We start from the raw sequence: 20,062 nt of genomic DNA, 5'->3' as shown, positions 1-20,062 counted from the left end.
CAGAAACTCATTAACTGATTTTTGTGTAAATAAACTTGGAAGTATTCAAAATCACATTTCAAAATTTTTAACAACTAAATTAAGATTTTCAGATAATGATATTTCTGATGTTGCTAAATACTGTGGTCTGGATCCATTGTACAAACACCGATTATTTAATGATGTTATTTATATATAACAAGTTATTAATAATCATATTGACTGTCCTGATTTAATAACTAAAATTTCATTTAATGTATCTACATGCAACTCTCTTAGTAATTTATTATTTCGTATTGATTTCTATCGCCAGAATTACAGTTAGTATAGCCCGTTAAACCGTGTGTTTATACTTTGTAATAATTTCACTTATTTTGATTTTTTTTATTTTTTTTTTTATTTGTGTTTTCTTAGTAAACCAAATAGAATACTTTATACAATTAAAATTATAAATTTTACAAATGTATTTGTAATTCGAAAAGTATTAACTGTAGACATTTTAAATATTCCATTATTGCTCATATTAACATTTTGTATATACAATTAGTTTTAAAATTATTTAGACTAATTTTACGCTAGATATTTATTACAATGAATCATAGTTATTCTCGCTATAATAAACATACATATCATTCTACGGTAGGTACATCGGTATCGACATACCTCATAATTCAAATTTAATATATTCTCCTCAATTAATTTGATCCATAATAAATTAATGATATATTACACTGACTTACTCAATGACGAGGTACAATTAAAATCTACTGCACAACAGAGTGATTCAAGTGCACCAATGGGTAAACATTTAGTTTCACTTTTCATTTCTTCCTAAAAATAGCTAATTTTGGAATAAATTTGTTTCACATTTTGCTTGTGTGAAATTCAGTGACGTATTTAAGATTTTGTCGAGAGAGTATATACGTGGGAGAATATATCATTTCCTTGATAGAGGGAGAGTACACAGTTTATCAAAAATATTAAGGATTTATATACTTATTATTATTAGTATGTACTCATATAAATTTATAGAACTGTATTTTTTTGTTTTGAAGATTTATTTTTCATAATTATTTTTTTATAAAAAGGAGAAACCCATAAAAATACAATATGTAGATAGTATTGATAGATATACAAATTTATATGTAGGATGAAGACAGTAAAAATAATGCCTTGGCGTGAGTGTGCGACTATAATGAGTAGTGAATTATTATGTCAGATCAAAAATAAAGTAATGCAATAATAAATTATAAAAATAACTCATATTTTAATGTTTAAGTTTGATTTTGATTTGTATTCCATTGAATTATTGGAATTTATTTTTCAGAATGCTTATTTATATATACATACTTTTGCCCTGCAATGTTTTAAAATTGCAACCAAACGCTAATTATTAAAAGCATGATAATAGCCGGATGGTTATTGACAATAATAACGATTGAAGACATTTTACAATTTATGATACGAATTGTTTTCAATCATATTTAGCAGTAAGTAATGTCTGGACTACGGGCATCAACCATAATATTTCCAAACACTTAATACATCAATATTTAGTATTATAACAAAGTGTAGCATTTTCAATAATTTTATTCTGTATTTCTGTAATGTAGGTACGATATTATTATACCTGTCAGTAAAAAAATAACCAATGAGGGGGTATATCCCTATATTATTATTTTTTTTCCTTCATAATTTTAGTTTTTTCGTGCAAGGTTTTTAGTTTTTTTTATAACGCCAACACACCAACGCAAAAAATGTATATTTAATTTTAATAACAAATTGGTGAAATTATTTTATTCAAAATGTTTATCAAAGCTACGCGTAAATGGTTGTCAAAGCATTTTAATCCTTGATACATTACACAGATTAAAATATATTTATTTTACACTATATGGTTTTAAAAATTGCTTAAAAAAATTATGTTCCAAAAATATAATTCTATAAAAACACAACATATATCTACCAACTACCTTTAATGATAAGAAATTGTATATTATGATTTTTTTATATTATCGTTCAATTATAAAAATCACAGGTCATAACTAATTATTACATAAAACTGTACACAACTTTTTGAACTGTGCATTGAACAATGTGCAAAATAATTAAAATACGCTGAAAGCACTGAAGTGATAAATAAATGACAAATTTAAACATTAATTAACAGTTTTTATTTGCAAAAGTATGAAATATTACAATTTGATAAATTAAATCGGCTAATGGAAGTTTTAAATTTATAACAATATAATCTTAATTAAACATTTTTAGAAATAATAATAATTTATTTATGTTCTAAGTTCTAATAATATTTCGTTCATCAGAATATAGTTTTCATTGAATCAATTAATGATAGTCAATTTAATAAATGTCTATTTCACTATTCTTTTCGATGAAATTATCATAAACATCATAATATCTGATTTATATGGGATGTATTTTCGTTATTTCAATAACTTTGGGACATTCAATTTGTGTGAAACTATATAGCCAAATATTATTTGGTCACTTCATGGAAATTTTTACTTATTATAATCAAAAATCGGTGGTAAAAGTGCAATCGACCTACACTGACTAGATTTTGTACGTTCTGTATCAAATCACAAATTGATATATAATACTAGTTTAAACTATAATATTATTAAAAGATTAATATTAATTTTCTTATAATCAATAGAATATATATTTTAATGAGACGCATATAACTTTTGTGTAATTTATTGAATAAACTGGCGTACTATATGTTTTTTTTAAATATTATATATAATAATTATTAATAATATTATAAAAGTAAAAATGACTATATGACACTGATGTAGCCAAATAGCCTATCCAAGACGCCGTGTGATCATAATGTTATTTTATTATTGTAATGCATAATGCAAATATGCATTCGTACATCATGTGATTTCGGAAACATAGTTTAAGGTTGTACAAACACTGTGTTAACAAAAATAAATAATAGCTTAGCCAGAGGTATTGGATAAAGCTACTTGTTAAACTGTTATAAAATAGTAATATTATAGTAAGTTTTAAGTGATTAATTTTAACACTATTAATAAATTACGCTTATAGTTATTAATATACATTGTTATACCTATTTCTTCTTTTGTTATTTTAATACATATAACTTTTGTAAATAATTTTTAAATGTAACAAAATCCTCAGTGAAATAATTGCATATAATAACAATAATACAAGTCTTAAATACAACGTTGATATTTTGGATTGCAGTTAATGGATTCATATTTTCCGCTTCAGTCTTAATAAAATTAGGCAGTTGTAAAACATTTAATAAATATAGTTTACTCTATTGTAAATTAAATAATGCGTAAGAATAATTTTAAATATAACTTACTTATTAAAAAAAATGCTTAATTTATCAACAAGAAAGGAAAAATTGTTGATAATAATATTGATTAAAATAAAAAACTTGAGGCCTGGAGGCATTAAGAACCTATTTTTAAAGTTTACTATAAGAAGTTTATTTCCAAATTTGATAAAAAAAAATATATGTATATAATAATATACATATTTATCAATTTAATTTAGAGTTGACTAAGAATTTAAATTTAATTTTTAAAATTCTAACAATTTAGGTATACTTGTTCTTAATCTAATTTTTATCTAAGAGTTAAAATCATTCAACTTAAACTTAAATTTATCAAAATTCTTTTATGCTAAAAATATAGGGGATAGATTATATTATGAATAAACATAGTAGTAAACAAAATAAATTATGGACGATGTATAATAATTTTTAATCATAAATATATCAATATAGTAATAATACTATTTAGTACTATTTTTGTATACGTGATTAATAATTCTTTTTTTTTGTTTTGTTTTTTTTATGTTGTTTATTGAGTATTTACAATCTATACTATATAAAAATTTAGTAAAGTAGAGGGAGTTTATAATTAGATTTGATAATGATGGAGGTAGGAAAAAGAAAACTCACATTAAAGGTACCTGTACATTGATTTTAAATAGTAGATATGTTGGAAAATTACAAAGTGTTCAGGAGATCTCTTGACCATTTTAAGTTCAGTTGTCTGGAAGTGATTTTTTGCCCAGTTTGGATATAAATTAGTTTGAGTGATCTTGTGTTTTAAATTGGAGTTTCTGAAGTAGAACGTGGCTGTACTCTGGTTCATAGTAGGAACTTTTAGGTTTTCGTTTAGGACAACGTTAGTGACGAGCCAGGTTGCTTTGGTTACTTAGCGGAGGCATATAGATTGGGACGCTTAGATTGTCTTGAGATTTGAGGGTTTAACAGTGTCTCTGAAAGCAATGCCATATAACTAGATTGGTCGATGAAGAATTTTGTAAAGAAGTAGACGATTCGAGATGATAATGTATGATCTGAGTACTGGTTTTATTTTATGTAAGCGACAGTTAAGTTGCTTTCTTTTACTTTTGAGATAGGGACCCCAGGCGAGTCTTCTGTCGAGTATCAGGCTGAGGAAAAGTAATGACAAAGATTATTAGTTATTATTGCCAGGTGTGGAATTTGAACCCAGGTTCCCGTTTGCGAATAACCTGCAGAGATTAAATCTGGCGCCTTCGACCGTTTGACTAAACTGACTAAGTGATTAATAATTCTATTACAATTATTTAATAGTTCACTAAAAATAATCATCAACTTATTCGGTCTTTGATTATTCTTGGATAACAATTTTTGAAACTATTAGAAAAAACATATTTTCAAATTTTATTTTACTTAATAAATAAAAATATTTAATGCACAAAAAAAATAATCAAAAACTGTAAAAATATAAATATAACGATGAAAAAAGATATATTTTTATATATATTTTTTTAATCAAAAACATGTCAGTATCATTTACAATTATCAAATTATTTACGAGATTTTTAAAAATATATATTTTTTAAATAAAAACATTGTTATGATTAATAAATATTAAATAGCATATTAAAATTTAAAATTTCAAGTCTGAAATAAAAATAAAAAAATATTTATTTAATTTTAATTTTAATGAATAGGTAACAAATAGTTATTTATCAACTTAATGAAATATATCGATTATAACTATAGTTTTATCTATACACTATACAACATACATGGTATCAAAATATAAATTCAATGTGTATATAATACTATATACAGACATCAAGAGTTACGTGACATTAGTAAGACCAATTATCGATATCATACAAAATTTTAATGATGTGAAGTAATATAACAATTACCTATTCATCTACCATTATCATTGACATACATAATATAGTAACTATGGTTCCAAGTACGAAAAGCTTGAAATAATAACGGGCTTTGCGAGAAACGATTTTATCCATACGTGTTGATTAGTTACCTTTAAGACGTGCTAACCAACAATATATGTTAACTAAAAAGTTAACTTGTAATCACAATGAAAATGTAAAAACTTTTAATGAGTTATTTTAAGTACGTTGACAAACGAGCACATATATCAGGAAAGTTCATTAAAATATAAACATCCACATTATTATCTAAAATATGTTTACTATGAATTATTAAGTTATTTTAACATTATTCTTGTATCGCACATTTTATAGCAATGACATTATAAAATTATTTGCAATGATGATTTTGAGCTTACAATAACAATAAATTCTTCAAGCACATCTAATTTATACTACTATTTTAAATTGACACGATTGAAAAACAAAAGATCAAACGATATAAAATAAAACTGTACCTAATAAATGTAATACAAATACACAATTTACCTAATATGTCAAGATGTGCAAATGGTATAATTATTTTAACAATATAAAAAATTGATAACGTTTTATAAATTTTATTATTTATTAAGTACTTAGGTATTATTAAGAAAAAATTTAAAAGTTTGTATTATCAACGATGATAATAATGTCTTTATAGTCGTAATGATTTCAATTGAATTATAATACTTATAGTAAACAATACATTCCCATAATATTAGAGAGATATTATAGTTATTTTTCTATGTTTTTGATTATAATCAGTATACTGACAAACGATATACTGTTCAATTTCTAGCATATAAAAATAACAGTACAAATCACAAGTGTAATAGTTAGATGTAATAAATTAGATAATTGTTTTCAACATCGCGTATAAATGTATAATATTAATATCTTAATAAACTTTAAAATATTGTCTCAAAGTATAATTGGATCAATTTGTTAAACCATTACTATGTATAGAAATAATAATATAAATATAATGTAGTGAAAATTGAAAGTATCTAGTATGTTTATTACTTTATTAGTTATTAAATTACATCAAAATAAAAGAATTTATATTTTCAAAATTTTGTTTTAATTAAAAATTCGCGTTTTTCTCTAATATCCTTCCCAATTATTATAGGCCAACAAATCTGTCATTACTCAAAATCGCTTTTTTCGTATGCAATGATTCACCACTGAATTCAAATTTAATATATCATATATTACAGCGATTTGTAATGTTCAAGTAATAAAGTGTATACGAGGTAATGTCAAGTTATGAAATAAGTGTGTACGCGACAAGATGAAATGCTAAACTATTAGGAAGTTATCCTTACTATCACGTGTACCTATATAGGTACACGAAATCATATATTATAAATTAAAATATTGAATGTTTTAAATGTTTTTTTTTTCATAATCAGCTTATTATTCTTTTGCTTATATAAGATGATTTATGAAATGTTTTATATTATTATAGGATTATATATAAAACCTCAAAATCAAGACGTCGAATTATGAGGTCTCGATTTAGTGGTGAAAAAAAACCAATAAAAAAATAAATAAAAAATACATATTCCTTAGGTGTTTTTGGTTTTATAAGCGTATAGATATTGTTTTTCCAATGTAAAACCACCGCATATAAATATTATAGAAATAAAAAAAATATCACTGGTAAAACATCGGATAACCTAAACATCACCACTCAAATATTGCAAAAAAAAAAAATAATATCTCTAATATTAACCACTGCATAGACATAATTGCCGCGTTTATATATGCAGCAGTTAATGCGCATTAACTCAATGAGCATTGAGTTAGTCTGAGAGTTAGGTGCATATAAACGCATTTGTAATTCGTATTAAACTGATGCGCATTTATTATTTAATTTGATTCGTAAAATCGAATTCACTCTTACTCCGGAATTAAGAAATGCACGTAAACGCTTTAATGCGAATTAATATTTTAGCGGGAATTTTATTAAAATGTCAAATTATAACTATTTTGGTCATGGACTCCAAAGTATAAAGCATGGACTAAAGAAACATTCGCATTAACTTTTAATTGTATTCAACATCTAATCTTGATATTTTAGGTGCATATCATAGAGTACTCTATGGTGCATATAAATCCGCTCCCTATAATGCGCATTAACTGCTGAATATAAATGTAGTAAATGTAAATGTCGTTATAGTATAAAATATAGCAGCATTTTAATATTATAATAACTATTATCTAAATAACTTGAATTCAAGTATAGATAAAAATATTTTTTTAGTTAACAATATAACTTTTTAATTAATTTATAATGACTAATGAGTATATAAAAATATTATACAATAATTACAAGTATAAGTAGTATTATTTGTAGAATTGAAAATTTAAAACAATAACGGAATCAACTATTGAATATCATTTATATATTTTTATATTATAATTATGTTGGCTCTATATTATATTTTATATTGCCGATATTATTATTTTGCAGTATTGTATTGGTTTCTCGATCATATTGTTAGTGACGGTGTTATAATAGGTCGGCGACATATAATTTTATAATATTCGAGTTATAAATAATAATAATTTATGTATTATTATGTTTTAGGCTTGTAGAGTCGTCGTCGTTTTGACGGATGCGCGCGTCTTGGTGGCCCGGGCTCCTGTAATAAACCCGAGGGCGGCGCCGCCGTAGCCGGTTCGGCGGCGCGCATCGTTTTATAATATCGCCGCCGCCGCGCGCCGTCAGCGCCGAACACCGGTCGGCAGCACACGACGACGAGTCTCTCGCGCGCGCGTCTCTCTCTCGCACCGCGTCGGCACGCGAAAATTATAACATAACGAAAGACATCGTACGGCCGTCGTCGTCACTCGTCAGTCCGCCGCGTCCAGCCACGCGCCCAGCACGTCCGCCGTTGGGACCACGCACGCCGGTCGTTGTTTTGCGCGGGCGATTCGTACGATTTTCGGTCTGTGACATTTTCGTTGAAAATTTATTTTTCTTTCCTCCACGCACGTTTTTTTTCATTTTTTTTTTCGACGTATTTCTTTCGTTAATTTCGACCCGTTTTTCATTATTATTATTACTACACAAATGCAGCTAAACGGATCATATTATTGTTAGTCCGTCACGCGTATATTACAATATAATATATATATATATATATATATTATTATACTCATAGTTTGATAACGTTTGATAATAGTTTAAAGTTCGATCGCTAGTACTCCGACGGTATAAACGTGATTATAAATTTCGACGGTACCAAGAGAAAAACGTCTGGCCAAGAAGTTCGAGCACTGCTTAAAGTGGGACCTGCTACGCAATATCATCGCATTATCCAATATTGCACACGAGGTAGGTACCTAATTATTAATATTATATACTTCCTCTCGTCGTTGACCCGATTTAAAATCTGCTCCGTTATTATAATTTTTAGTTCTATTACAACTAATTATTATTATGATAAACGTACACTACGATCCGTCCTCGAGATCCCTTGGCCCGTCCCCCAAATCGTAGGTACGGCCCGGACACGGTTTGAATTGCAACAGTAGTTTGGCTCATTCCGATATTCCAAGTCCCCCCTCCCCACCACAAAACTCACCACTTACAAATGAACCACTCAGACCCCATTTGTGTGTTTGTTGTTTTTCTTATTCACACACGCGAACATGCCTAACCTACGCCGAACGTAAAACTAATTTAAAAGTTTTTTTTCCATTACAAAAATGAACGTTTTTTTTTCTGCTAAGTTACAAGTTGGTTTGGTTTTTGCTACCGTAATATAGTCTATACTGTATACCTATATCATAATAAATTGTAAGTATACAAATTTTAGAGAAAAACGCACATACAGTTTTTTATACTTGTGTATAGGTCACTTAAATTATTCTACACAAAAAATATTATTACTTAAAAGTACCTACTTATGTATACATATAATATATACATTTTACCCACAGTTTTTTAATTTATACGATTTTAGAATCTGAGATTTAAAATATCTACGGATACTATTATTTTAGCTATGACTGTTCTCGACAGGTACCTAATTAATATACATTATAATACAAAATAACGTATTCGTATTATTATGGTTCTAATAAATAATATTATTGTAAAAACTCGCCCTTTTTCGCTATCGACTCATATAGTTATGTTATAGTTATATTGTCATGTATTAACATATAGTTGTTAGGCTATAAGAATTACGAACGAAAATATTAAAATTACAAATATAATTTAAGCACAAAAATAATTGTTTGAAAAATAATTACTATAACAAATAGCACCGACAGGAAACTGTGGCTGATTGATGTGCTGCCACTCTCGACTATTAGTCATGACGCTTTATTCACTGAAGTGCAGGCCAGTATTATTAAAATAATTATTATATGTTGAATATTGAAATAACTGAAAAATATTTAAAAATAAAACGATTTTGTGGATCTGTCTTAGTACACTATATTATGTACCTTGAGCTTATATTAGAATATACCTATATAAACTTTTTAAATGATCGTACAAAATATATGTATAAACGTTCGAAAATGTATTGAATATTTATCAATTTATTAAGTTTTATTACTTATATACATATTTTATTCTATTTTACGATGAATATTTCAAAAATCAATGTACATTTTCAATTGAAAAATGCATTATTTTATGTAAAATTTTGCTTATTATTATGCCAATTTCCAATTTAACAAATAATAAATTGCACATTCATTTTTACTCATCAAATATTATTTTTGCAACTTAATTTTGATAACTTATACAATTTTTTTTTTCTGAATCACACCATTCGGTCCATTCGCGACTAATTTCCTATAAATACACTCTATAATATATTCTACAACTTATATTAAGTATTTATTAGACCGATTCCAAAGAGTTTTTCAGAATAGAAAATACACCATTGTTATAATATAGCTGCATATAAGTAATAATATAATAATATAAATAATAGGCTTCTACTCACAATCTAAATAATAAATATTAGGTATACGTGTATTCTGATAATATATAGTATTTTAATATTATATAACATATTTTATTTTTGATAAATCTTTATTCAGCATACTGTAAAATATGTTGGTAGATTCATTTTCTAGGGGAGCATTACTAATCTTAACTACTTTTCTAATATTATTTTATATTGTAGATACCAATTAATATATTTTATAAATTAGGATTACAATATAAAAAATTTAATAGATGCAAGATATATTGATTAAATTTTCTATAGAAAATGTTTGCTTGGCAGAATTATTTTTTATGATTTATTATTAAAAGGAGTTATTTTTACATAAAATATTATTTATTTAATTTTGTTAGACAAATCCTGAAGATAGTATTTAAAAAAATATCATAAACAACAGTGCTTAAGTTAAAGGCGATTTTAATAAACATCCAAACGTGTCTGTTTGTTATCTGAATTTTAAAGTAAAGTGAAAGCAGCTAATACAGACTACTGTTTAAAAATACATGCGTTTGGCAATACGTTTGAATAATATACACATGACTACACTGCGGGCATACAAAAGTTATTTTACTATTCAATTACTATTTTGTTTTCAATGAACCCGATAATTGGAAATTAGAAGTTTTATTGTGTATTTTATCTAATTATTATACTATGTAGTCAAAAATTAAAAATTGTTTCAACGTTACAGCATTTATTTTTATCAACATAATGTTGTCGGAACATTCTAGACATTCTAAAAATTATAATATTAAGATATAAATATAACTATCATAACGTAAAATATGTTATTCATATTTTAATTACGTATACCTATAATGATATGATTATAACTTATAATGTAATAGTACTAATGTACTGTGTGCTTATTAATAATTTTATAAAATAATAAAACCATAAAATCATTAACGAAAAAAATGTTTATTTTTTAATACATAATTTTGATTAGAATTTAATATTTTTATCATTTAAATTTTAGTCTAACTGATAAATTCGATATTTATAATATATTTATATTATTTATTTTTAGCGCATAAAAAAAGAATCATCAAGCTACAAAAATAAAATAAATATTATGCACATAAATCTAAACATAATCGTATCGTAATTTCATGAATTTAAATTTTAGATTAACAAAACACATTGTCGTAAAACGAAAATAATTTGAATAATGTCCAAATTGTACTGGGTCAAATCTGTAATTAATCGATCGCAAATTTAAACTTAATATTTCTCATCATAATGTTCTAAATAACTGTAGAAAAAAATACTGCTGTTACAAAAAAATATACATATGTGTATAGTGTATACCATTGTAAAATTAATACATTCTTCATTTTTTTTTATAGAGCGTATTTTCTTATTTTTATTAGTCGGAAAATTACGATTATTAATCACTCCTCCCCAGTCAAAAATGTAGAACTCCGGCCCTGAATTATTATCTATGTACTTAAACACGTGCACTTTGTATTTTCATAAATATTTTATTATTTTAAAAAGTAAATAATTTTGTTGATAGCAACATGTTTATTTAAATCTTTATTTTATCAAGTGCTTTAAAGTATTATACATTTCAATAAAATTGAAACTTTAAGTTATTCACGAAACATTTGAGTAAATCACAATTTGTTTACGTTGTTTAAATAAAAAATTCTAGTGACTTGAGAAAATAATACAATTTTTATTCTGTAGTTATCACTTTATGAAATAGTATTTAGTTGCCAGATATTTTTTATGAGTGCTTTTATCAATAATTTATCAATTCATGCGAGTTAAATTTATAACTCGTATATGTATAATATCATATTAAAAGGTTTCAGAATTCTGTTTCATGTGTAACCCTCTTGTTTTTTTGGTTCACGTTTCACTTTATAGAATATTTAATATCAAAATCGTGATAATATAATAATAAAAGCAACAATACAATAATGTAAATTCAAAGTGGACAACTTTAATGTGTGCAATGAGCCTCAGATGAAATCATTAATTTATTGATGATATTTATTATATTAAGTATACATAGTCACATAGACTTTATAATATATTATCTTGAATGTCTGAATAGTTTCAAAATGTGCAATATATACAGCAGAAAATTATTGTAAATATCGAATTATATGATATGTATTGTACATGTGGTAATATAGCTGTGGGGAGATAGGTCAAATTCTTGAAATTCAGTTATGTCGATCAAATGCAAAATGAATTATACAATTTGCTCGGACATTGCGAATCGTTTGTATAAATTACAATTTGATGCCCATTATAATATGGACATATATAATATAGTATACTGGATATATATTATGTACAGTTCCAATCAATATTATTGTATACTAATTTATATCCATTAAACCCCTACGCATAGGTTATATGCTTTAACCCTTAAGTCCAATGGCTATATATATGTATGTATGTATGTATAAATACTGTATATTATGTGTAGTTATTATACAACTTAGTCTATAATATTATGTACACTATATTTGTATGAGATGTGGACTTCCGTAAGGTTTTATCCCCCTACACCGTGGCACTTATAATCGTATATTATTCAGTATTGTTAACACGACGCATAGGTATAGTTTATGTAATTGCACGTATACACTGTCAACCGTGTATTCAATAGAAGTTCAATAATAAGTACAGACATCGTTCAAGTATAAATTGATCATTTTATTTATACATTTTAAACATGCTAAAATATTATATTATTTAGCTAGTATAGAGTACTTAAAATATTATCATATGCTCTCGTACTATTACAATTGGTATATTTGCATCAAATATCGCAGAAACTTTCAAATTCGTCCATATACTTTGATTATCTATCAAATTTTCTTTCTTTTAAATACAGTATTGCATAATGAATTTACTCACTTCAAAATAAATATTATATTCACAATATTAGTTTGTTTAAATATAGTTATTGTACATAATATAATAATTTAATCGAGTAGATACTTACATCATAAACAGCAATTAATAATAATAATTATTTTTAAATATTATATATTAACAAATTTCATGTTATGTTATATGTAAAATATAATTTTTGTATAAAAATTTTAAAAAAAAATGTTAGATTTTAATTTTATTATAGACAAAAAAAAATTGGTTTATGTTAATATATGTATTATAAATAGTTCTTCGAAAAATAATATTTCTTTAAAAAAGTCACAAACAACAACAATCCGATAAAATCAAGTATACTTTTTTTTAACAATTATTCTATAACTGTGTGTATAAAATAAAACTGTGAACAGTGAAAGCTCGTCAATGTTAGATGATAAAAGGTGTACGATTATATACAGTTATCTTTAGAGGTCATCTATGTACCTGCAGAGTGTTAAATTTGTTAATATACGAGTTATTATTTAAATCGTTTTTTAATTAATTAATTTAAAATTTAAAATTTTATAATATTTGTTTATAATGATGGAATATATCGAAATGACCTCCAATATTAATTTATTAGCTCCCAGTGTAATTACAGGTAATATTTGATATATTTAATATTATACATGAATATATTATAACGCACTAGCTGTGGTTTGCAAGTAAATGATTTTACTTAAGCACTAATATAGTGAGGTAAATTGGGTCAAATTCATATGTACAGCACACGTATCTGTTGTTGTTATAAGAGCGTCTGCGATCGAGAGGTATTTTGTCCCCGATCCCTGTTTTGTATTAATTTTCATACATTTTCACGAAGAATTAAAAAATCATTCGCTGTATATAAACGAAGCTATTCATAGACCGAAAGGTTCACATATTATGTGTAGAGGTTTCCATTTATTTAATTTTTTTATTATAACGAAGCTACCACCTCTAAAGACAAAAAAAAATTCCTATTCATTTTTTTTCGCAGAGTAGCTTTATTATATTGTTTATCGTAGCTAAGACCAGTAAGCTTCTATCGCTGTCGTTACTTAAAATCATAATTGTGATTACTATGAGGTATCACTAAATCAAAGTTTGATTTTATTCAAAGTAAAATTCTTAAATTTACATGGATTGTTATTTTTATACTTAATTGTAGAAGGTAATAGGTATAGACTCTTTAGTATTGTATATAATACTCAAATCTGCTCTTTGTAGAGGGTTTAAATTATAATAACTAATTCCATTTTGTTTCACTTAATCGCCATAATCCAATATGTGCATAAATGTATTTATTTTACCATGTTAAAAATATTTCTATAGGTTTACATTTAATACTTTATTTTATTGCATAAAATACTTAGAATTATAAATTATAATGTAAAATTTATTTCATGTGTATCATAAAAAGTATTTAACATGTTATGCTATATTATCTACGCTTGTTTAAATTAAATATCTTTTTTAAATATGTTTAATGTATTTTTATAAAATATTTATAATAAATATATAAATTTATATACCTACATTAAAATTTGTAGTTTCTCAAAAATTACATTATTTTTTAAATAAAAATACCAGCTGTATCCTGGTAATATAGGATATAGCATTACAGCTCTTCTAAAAATGTTGATAAGTTATATTAAAAGTTCAACAAATAGTTAAAAATAAGTGAAATGAAAAGAATAGGTACCAAAAATGATAAATGCTGTGCTCTAATTACTAAAAATGATGTAAAAACATATTTTTGTTTGAAAAAAAAAATGAAATAACAAATAATTCAAGTAAAATCAAACCCCAGATTAATTTGTAATTACTATGTTATGAGATAAGACATGTATTATTAATTAAAATATGTACTAAAATGTAGCTTTTCACAAATAATTTGTAAAATATGTACGTAGAATCGATCGTTTTTAAACCTTGCTTTATAATATAGTTACGGTTAATATGATACCTATATGAAACAGAATTAAACAATTAAGTAGTGACACATAATAATAATAATATTAGAGTTCAACTTAAACATTTACTTTCAGTTGGTGGATACATGTGTTGATATTTATCTGAATTTAATTGATAAAATTGCCATGTCAATACTCACTACAGTTTTTGTTTATTCTCCGATTTATGTCTATAGTATTCAGAAATGAAAAAAAAAATATTTAGAAAACCGTTATTGTTGTTCATTACACAGGAAACTTGCGGGTAATATCCATCAATGACATTTCCATTCCTCTTCGGATGTACGTAAAACGCTTTACTGCAGTCCACTTGGATAAACATCTTGCATCAAAATGTACGTGAAGTACTCAACATAAAACTTTGTCACTCATGTGCCCGAACACACATAGGTTTTATCAAATAATAAAAAAAAAAATTATAGTAATAAAACTCTATAACATAATATATAGGTAATTCGTATTTGTTTAATGCCCAACTGAAAAATTTCCAACAGCTGCGAGCTTCATAAACTTTTCTCGTGATCTTTCATTTCCAGTCAAAAAGTAAACATATCATAAACTTTTGTTTCACTCGATTCACACGTAAAATTCCAAACGTGTGTTAAATGTTGTGTATGTACAAGTTTTGTATACTATAAACGTTGTCATATATATTGAATAAATATAATATATTTATAATATATTCACGCATACAGTTTCTGTGGTCACGATTTGTATGTAAAGACCAATTGTTTTTATTTTGAAAGAAATCGAAGCATTTTCAAAGGAGAATGAAAATTAAATACCTATGTACAAATCAGTTTTTGTATTTTCTAATATACCTTAGGGTGGTCCTTATATAGTAATAGGGGTAAGGAAAGTTAAATATTTTTGATTTCTCAACCTCCCAATTTTTTCACTACCATACGAAAGTTATGTGGGTTAAATTTGGTAATGATTAATAACCCCCTTTAGGTGCCGCAAGAGGGTTGAATATTGATAAATAGGGTAGTTTTAGGGTTTTTTCTGACTTAATTCAAAATATATTGCATTAGGTATAAAATAAATTGTATAGAATCTAAATTGTAGATTTAGATATTGTCTATAAATAATGTTCTTACAAAATTTCTGGTAAAACTAATATTTTCTGTGAAAATTAGAATAAAATAAGAATTATTACCTTTTTCTGAAAAAAATATCAAATTTTCAATATATTTTCTATATGATTGCTTTTACAATAACATACTTACAAATCTTCAAAGATGAAATGAAATAAAATTATTTAAAATTAATGTACTAAAGCTAATTTTAATATTGGAACAACTGATAGGACGAAATCTTTTATATTTACCTTGTAGATGACATATATTCGAATTAGTGCTAAGAAGTGTTTTTGAAGTTAAATTAAAAATAAATACTATTGGTCTTAATGTTCCTATTTTTAAAAAATTCCAATAAGCCTAGTCCAAAATTGACTTAAAAAAGTATGAAATTGGAATAAATGATGCAGTTGTAATACAATTTTTACGTCAATGTGATGCATACATAAATAGATCCTATATACTATAACAACTTTATGCCTATAAACGTGATAGAAGTGTGTAATATATTACTACAATAGTATAATTGAGACGATGCAATAACAAATAACAATATTATTCGTAAGGTAAATAAAACTATAAAAATGTGATTACATATAATCTCATTCAAATTAAATATTGATATTATACCAATTTTTTGAAAATAAAATACATAATACGTAAAGATACTTTGTGAAGAAAAGAGAGACATGAATTTTCTATTTTTTATAATGTGAGTAATGTGATCAGTATTCATTACAAAAATATTTACGGGCTATCATGTTTGAATACGCATATATTATACACACTGCGCGCATATCAAAGTAGCATGATTTTGAGAATTTCTCTTATGTACATTTTTTATTTCACAAGAACCTATAACAACCCAATGCATTATACTGACGGTATACATTTATTTTTAATATAAATCTATCATTATACTCTTATAAATGTATACTAACTTTTACACTACCTGGGGCTGCACCCAAGACCCGGCTGTTAGCTTTGTCAAGAAATGACGAAAGTGAGAAATGGTGGTAAAACTGATTGTTTAAATCGATTCCGGTTTTAAGCTAATTGGACGGCATCGTAACTGAAACTCAAAATCACTAAGGCACTCGAATTCTGAGATATTTATAATTATTCATATTTCATAATATTTGAACTACCCAAAAAGGCAATATTATAATGTAGATTTAATAAATTGGTATAATAATTAATTAAAATATAATATGCACTGCTGTAGTTGTGATGGGTAGACGGCGAGTAATAAATGTTAGGGGAGCCTACGAATAGTATACGTCAACTAGGAAAATATCCTCTAAGGCGGTTACACAGCAGTAGCTTATAATTTTACTGTGATGATTCTTTGACGAAACAAATGTATATAATACATATTACATATTATTATATATTAATATTTTAAACCTTAAATTTGTTATAAAACATAATATAGCCAAGAAAAATTTTGTAATTTCTAGTCTCTATTTCTGTATTTTACAATAATATACTTCTCTATACATTTCAAAACAGTATCTTATAATAAACCTTAGACTTCATCTGCTTTTCAATTTATTACTTCGATTTCTATTTTAGTCAAAAAGTATAAATTAAAAATATTAATGAATGATTTAAACTGCTTACACTGTTTAGTAGTTAAAATAAAATATGTATAAAAAAATTATTTAAAAAAATAAAAATCATGGCCAAAGAATCCTATTTTTCTTAAACACAAAAAATATTGATATTATAACTATTTTCAAAAATATTAGAATAACCGTATCATATATGATTGCTAACTTTGTAGTAAAGTAAATAAGTAACTGTAATAGACAATAGTAATTATACATCTGTGTAACATAAGTAATAAATAAGTGTCTTAAGACATATTTACGGCTCCACCAAATTTAAAACGTGGTCAGAACATAATTATGATATAAGTTATCTTGGTAAGGTTTTCTATTCCTTACGAATAAATTTTCCTTAACTAGGAATTTGAGAATTTTTTTATAAAGTTTTTAACAATAAAATACATGATTGGTTAACAACTCTAAAATGACTTCCTATTATTTTTTTTAACAACATTTGATTGTTAACATTATGTCAATGAATGAATACTAGAAAATACAATTGCACGTCGAACTAAATCCGTTGTAGTGATACATATACTAGTATAATACATATTTATAGTTTAATTAAAATATGAACTTCGTTACGATTCTACCCACTCGTTTAGAAGTGATGAAATTATGATATTATAATATTATGACTAGGTATAGTCGAAAAAAATCGCTAGTAGGTGGTAGTAGGCACTCGTGTGTTATGTCAATATGCCATTTTAAAATAATGTAGAGGTAAACAGCAATACATTAAAATAATATGTTATTACGTATTTCATTTTTAATTACAAAATTGTTCAGCTCAGTGTGATTAATATTGTTATCGTACCAATAGAAAATGAATAATATAAAATGTTTGAATACATTTTTTTTATATACATTTAGAATGATTACTTTGGTATTTTATTATATAGTTTCTTAATAGCAAAACCAATAACTAAGCCAACACGATGCATAGCATAGTTTATGAATCATTTATTTACTCTATTTTAGTTGGATATTTTTTTTTTTTAATCGATAATACGTTTTATAAAAAAAAATACAGTGTAGAGGGTATATACACTCTAAGCAAACCGAAATGAATTTATTGTGCAAAACAAATCCTTTAGTTGGAAAAAGATATTTCTAATTAATATTCTTTGAATAACTGCAATAACATAATGTACTATTATACTAGGTATATAGTTTTAGTATTAACTACATTAGTATTACTGTATTATAAATTATAATATACCAACTACGAATATAGTACTAACGGTCTGGACAATATTTTTTTCCTCTAATAAAATAAATGATCAGCGACCCATAATGATCATTTTATATTTCAATTTCTTATTTAATATTTATAATGTGTGTCAGTATATTTTGTTCGCGATAATAATTAATAATTAATATTCACATACATATTTACTGAATGTACAATATATACGTAAAACTGTTAGAAAGTCGACTGTCGGCAAAAATAAATCGACGACGATGCCGTGTGCTATACTGGTGAAAGTTTTTGTTATAAAATTTGTGTCGAGCTTTAACGTATATGTACGTTACAGGTATCTAATACCTATATAGGCTATATAATAGGCTATTGGTACGGGACCGTGCAGACGACGGTGGCAGTATTGTCGGCGTGATAGTCATTGCGTCTCGATCCAAATATTTTTCTTTACTCGCATTTTGTATTTGCCACCATCGTTTGTGCAAATTCAATATAACTACGTGGGCGACGGTGAATAAAAAATGTCAACGTCACGCACAATCGAAAAAATACCAACAGACCCGTAAAAGTGTATAATATTATTACTATTTATGTATAATAATAATTGATATTACGTACGAGATAGTATCGGTCGAAAACATAAGCTCATTTTGGGTATTGTACTTATATATTTGGAAATGCAATATTTAATTTGTCACAATCTATTTTGTTACACAAGACGTATATAATACTAGTTATATTTTGAAAGTTTGGGAATATTATATTATTATCATATCGCGGAACCGTATTTTATTAGGATTTTCGGACGCATGATTATAGTTTACTGGTGTACAGGGTTAGTTTAAATCAATGTGCTAAATATTTATACATGTGAAGTATTGCAATGCTTGATTTTTTTTTTCTTGTGAGTGAGTAAGATGATTTACAGTATTTTTATTTTTCATAATACCTATGCTCCTAGGTTAATTGGCTCAAAGCTGAGTTACCCTATTTATTATAGGGAAGCTCAACTTTGAATAATATAATATGTATGTAGATGAAAACATGGTGTTTACATAATACATTTTAAAAGTAGTTACAATAATAATTGTACTAGATATTAGACCACTATCTCAGTGATTAGAACTGTGGTAAAGAC

The 20,062-nt window shown here is 25.6% G+C and overlaps 1 protein-coding gene across 2 annotated transcripts in view; it reads left to right on the top strand.

Annotated features, from left to right (window-relative positions):
- The first annotated feature begins 7,952 nt into the window (after positions 1–7,952).
- The window catches only part of LOC132926601 (pseudouridylate synthase RPUSD2-like), a 422,441-nt gene continuing 410,331 nt past the window's right edge, over positions 7,953–20,062 (top strand). Inside the window, exon 1 of one of the 2 annotated variants that reach the window (XM_060990971.1) lies at positions 7,953–8,548. The gene's annotated coding sequence lies outside the window, so the exon portion shown is untranslated. The remainder of the gene's footprint in view (positions 8,549–20,062) is intronic. The other variant, XM_060990972.1, reaches the window with a different exon arrangement.

The sequence above is a fragment of the Rhopalosiphum padi genome, chromosome 3 (assembly GCF_020882245.1).
Source record: "Rhopalosiphum padi isolate XX-2018 chromosome 3, ASM2088224v1, whole genome shotgun sequence".
Taxonomy (NCBI): Eukaryota; Metazoa; Arthropoda; class Insecta; order Hemiptera; family Aphididae; genus Rhopalosiphum; species Rhopalosiphum padi.
Note: the sequence above shows the minus strand (reverse complement) of the source record. Positions and strands in the feature narration are given on the sequence as shown.